Source organism: Bos indicus x Bos taurus, chromosome X (assembly GCF_003369695.1).
Source record: "Bos indicus x Bos taurus breed Angus x Brahman F1 hybrid chromosome X, Bos_hybrid_MaternalHap_v2.0, whole genome shotgun sequence".
Lineage (NCBI taxonomy): Eukaryota > Metazoa > Chordata > Mammalia > Artiodactyla > Bovidae > Bos > Bos indicus x Bos taurus.
The window spans coordinates 50,229,665-50,234,523 of NC_040105.1; the positions used below are offsets into that span (position 1 = coordinate 50,229,665).

Sequence of the window (4,859 nt, forward strand, 5' to 3'; positions counted from 1 at the left end):
TCACAAACTTTAAATGATACAATAGACCAGTTAGACCTAATTGATATCTATAGGACATTTCACCCTAAAACAATGAATTTCACTTTTTTCTCAAGCCCACAAGGAACCTTCTCCAGCATAGATCACATTCTGGGCCATAAATCTAGCCTTGGTAAATTGAAAAAAATTGAAATCATTCCAAGCCTCTTTTCTAACCACAATGCAGTAAGATTAGATTTCAATTACAGGAGAAAAACTATTAAAAATTCCAACATATGGAGGCTGAACAACACGCTGCTGAATAACCAACAAATCACAGAAGAAATCAAAAAAGAAATAAAAATATGCATAGAAACAAATCAAAATGAAAACACAACAACCCAAAACCTGTGGGACACTGTAAAAGCAGTACTTAGGGGAAGGTTCATAGCAATACAGGCATACCTCACAAAATAAGAAAAAAGTCAACTAAATAACCTAACTCTACACCTAAAGCAACTAGAAAAGGAAGAAATGAAGAACCCCAGGGTTAGTAGAAGGAAAGAAATCTTAAAAATTAGGGCAGAAATAAATGCAAAAGAAACAAAAGAGACCATAGCAAAAATCAACAAAGCCAAAAGCTGGTTCTTTGAAAGGATAAATTAAATTGACAACCATTAGCCACACTCATCAAGAAACAAAGGGAGAAAAATCACATCAATAAAATTAGAAATGAAAGTGCAGAGATCACAACAGACAACACAGAAATAAGGATCATAAGAGACTACTATCAGAAATTATATGCCATTAAAATGGACAACGTGGAAGAAATGGACAAATTCTTAGAAAAGTACAACTTTCCAAAACTGAACCAGGAAGAAATAGAAAATCTTAACAGACCCATCACAAGCACGGAAATTGAAACTGTAATCAGAAATCTTCCAGCAAACAAAAGCCCAGGTCCAGACAGCTTCACAGCTGAATTCTACCAAAAATTTAGAGAAGAGCTAACACCTATCCTACTCAAACTCTTCCAGAAAATTGCAGAGGAAGGTAAACTTCCAAACTCATTCTATGAGGCCACCATCACCCTAATACCAAAACCTGACAAAGATACCACAAAAAAAGAACACTACAGGCCAATATCACTGATGAACATAGATGCAAAAATCCTTAACAAAATTCTAGCAATCAGTATCCAACAACACATTAAAAAGATCATACACCATGACCAAGTGGGCTTTATCCCAGGGTCACAAGGATTCTTCAATATCCACAAATCAATCAATATAATATACCACATTAACAAATTGAAAAATAAAAGCCATATGATTATCTCAATAGATGCAGAGAAAGCCTTTGACAAAATTCAACATCGATTTATGATAAAAACTCTCCAGAAAGCAGGAATAGAAGGAACATACCTCAACATAATAAAAGCTATATATGACAAACCCACAGCAAACATTATCCTCAATGGTGAAAAATTGAAAGCATTTCCCCTTAAGTCAGGAACAAGACAAGGGTGCCCACTCTCACCACTACTATTCAACATAGTTTTTGGAAGTGTTGGCCACAGCAATCAGAGCAGAAAAAGAAATAAAAGGAATCCAAATTGGAAAAGAACAAGTAAAACTCTCACTGTTTGCAGACGACATGATCCTCTACATAGAAAACCCTAAAGACTCCACCAGAAAATTACTAGAGCTAATCAATGAATATAGTAAAGTTGCAGGATATAAAATCAACATACAAAAATCTCTTGCATTCCTAAACACTAATAATGAGAAAATAGAAAGAGAAATTAAGGAAACAATCCCATTCATCATTGCAATGTAAAGAATAAAATTCTAAGGAATATATCTACCTAAAGAAACTAAAGACCTATATATATAAACTATAAAACACTGTTGAAATTAATCAAAGAGGACACTAATAGATGGAGAATTATACCATGTTCATGGATCAGAAGAATCAATATAGTGAAAATGAGTATACTACCCAAAGCTATCTATATATTCAATACCATCCCTATCAAGCTACCAACGGTATTTTTCACAGAGCTAGAACAAATAATTTCATAATTTGTATGGAAATACAGAAAACCTCGAATAGCCAAAGCAATCTTGAGAAAGAAGAATGGAACTGGAGGAATCAACCTGCCTGACTTCAAGCTCTACCACAAAGCCACAGTCATCAAGACAGCATGTTACTGGCACAAAGACAGAAATATAGATCAATGGAACAAAATAGAGATCCCAGAGAAAAATCCACACACCTATGGACACCTTATCTTTGACAAAGGAGGCAAGAATATACGATGGAGAAAAGACAAACTCTTTAACAAGTAGTGCTGGGAAAATTGTTCAAGCACTTGTAAAAGAATGAAACTAGAACACTTTCTAACACCATACACAAAAATAAATTCAAAATGGATTAAAGATCTAAACGTAAGACCAGAAACTATAAAACTCCTAGAGGAGAACATAGGCAAAACACTCTCCAACATACATCACACCAGGATCCTCTATGACCCACCTCCCAGAATATTGGATAAAAGCAAAAATAAACAAATGAGACCTAATTAAAATTAAAAGCTTCTGCATAACAAAGGAAACTATAAGCAAGGTGAAAAAAACAGCCTTCAGAATGGGAGAAAATAATAGCAAATGAAGTAAACAAACAACTAATCTCAAAAATATAAAAGCAACTCCTGCAGCTCAATTTCAGAAAAATAAATGACCCAATCAAAAAATGGGCCAAAGAACTAAATAGACATTTCTCCCAAGAAGACATACAGATGGCTAACAAACACATGAAAAGATGCTCAACATCACTCATTATCAGAGAAATGCAAATCAAAACCACAATGAGGTACCATTTCACGCCAGTCAGAATGGCTGTGACCCAAAAGTCTACGAGCAATAAATGCTGGAGAGGGTGTGGAGAAAAGGGAACCCTCTTACACTGTTGGTGGGAATGCCAACTAGTACAGCCATTATGGAGAATAGTTGTGAGATTCCTTAAAAAACTGGAAATAGAACTGCCTTATGACCCAGCAATCCCACTGCTGGGCATACACACTGAGGAAACCAGAATTGAAAGAGACACGTGTACCCCAATGTTCATCGCAGCACTGTTTATAATAGCCAGGACATGGAAGCAACCTAGAGGTCCATCAGCAGATGAATGGATAAGAAAGCTGTGGTACATATACACAATGTAGTATTACTCAGCCATTAAAAAGAATGCATTTGAATCAGTTCTAAAGAGGTGGATGAAACCAGAGCCTATTATACAGAGTGAAGTAAGCCAGAAAGAAAAACACCAATACAGTATACTAACGCATATATATGGAATTTAAAAAGATGGTAATGATAACCCTGTATGCGAGAGAGCAAAAGAGACACAGATGTATAGAACAGTCTTTTGGACTCTGTGGGAGAGGGCGAGGGTGGGATGATTTGGGAGAATGGCATTGAAACATGTATAATATCATATAAGAAATGAATCGCCAGTCCAGGTTTGATGCAGGATACAGGATGCTTGGGGCTGGTGCACTGGGATGACCCAGAGGGATGGTATGGGGAGGGAGGTGGGAGGGGGGTTCAGGATTGGGGACACGTGTACACCCATGGTGGATTCATGTTTATGTATGGCAAAACCAACACAATATTGTAAAGTAATTAGCCTCCAATTAAAATAAATAAATTTAAGTTAAAAAAATAAATAAATAAATGAAAAGGAAGAATTCATATAGAAAGACCTACATGGCATATTGGTATGTGGTCAAATGGGAAAAAAAAAAAAAAGGAAATTGCAGACCAGTATAATGAGTATGATCCAATTTGTGTAAATAGTGCCCCACAGATAAAATTGCCTGGTTATGATACAGTCTTGCTGCCCTAGGATTGAGAAGAAAATGAGAAGATAGTGAAGACAAGAAAATTACAAAGTGATAAGGAGAGTGTAATAAAAAGAGGAAATAGAGAACTTCACATTTTTAACTGTATATCCTAAAAGGGAGAATAGTGCTTAAAGAGTATGAGTTATGGAACTAGACTGCCTGAGTTCATAATTGAGCCCTGAACTTAGTAGCTTGGCAATTGCCTGTTATCTCACCTCTCTGAGCCCGTTTCTTCATCTGTAACATGGGGGTAATAGTGCCTATCTCATAAGGCCCTTCCATGTCTGTGTATGCATGCATGCTCAGTCGTGTCTGACTATTTGTGACCCCATGGACTGTAAGGCCACCAGTCTCCTCTGTCCATAGAATTCTCCAGGCAAGAATGCTGAAGCAGGTTGCTATTTCTTCCTCCAGAGGATCTTCTCAACCCAAGTATTGAACCTGCATCTCTTGCATCTTCTGCACTGGCAGGCAAGTTCTTTACCAGCTGAGCCACCAAGGAAGCCCCAGGGTCCTTATGAGGATGGGCTAAATTAACCCATGTAAAACAAAAAAACAACAACAAAAACACTTAACAAAGGCTTGGTGCATAGTAAGCATTCAATCAACATTAGCTGTTATTTCTTGGGACCAGGCACTGTGTTGTGTTTTCTGTACGTGATGTTATTGAACTGTTCCAATGACCTAGATATCACCTATGGAAGGTGACTGTTACAGAGCCCCTCCTTCTTGTACTACAGTGGTTTTGGAATTTTATTGCCCTCCTTTAATAGTTGAGGAAATCAAGGGTCAGAGGGATGGTTTTGCTCAAGGTACCCTAGCCATATAGGGATGGTTCAATTCCAAAACCAGGAAACTCATTTTACTACTCCAGAGGGAGAAGAAAAAGAAAATAAAGAGGGGATAGCTGGTACTGGGTGAGGGGGGAAGCAAGAGGGGACTACACTGAGTTTTATCTCTAACAAGGGCCTGAGATACCTTTGGGGCCAATGCA

At 37.3% G+C, this 4,859-nt stretch overlaps 1 pseudogene; it reads right to left on the minus strand.

Moving 5' to 3' along the window:
• Positions 1 to 4,147, minus strand: part of LOC113888039 — a 34,888-nt pseudogene extending 30,741 nt beyond the window's left edge.
• Between the last annotated feature and the right edge of the window lie 712 nt (positions 4,148 to 4,859).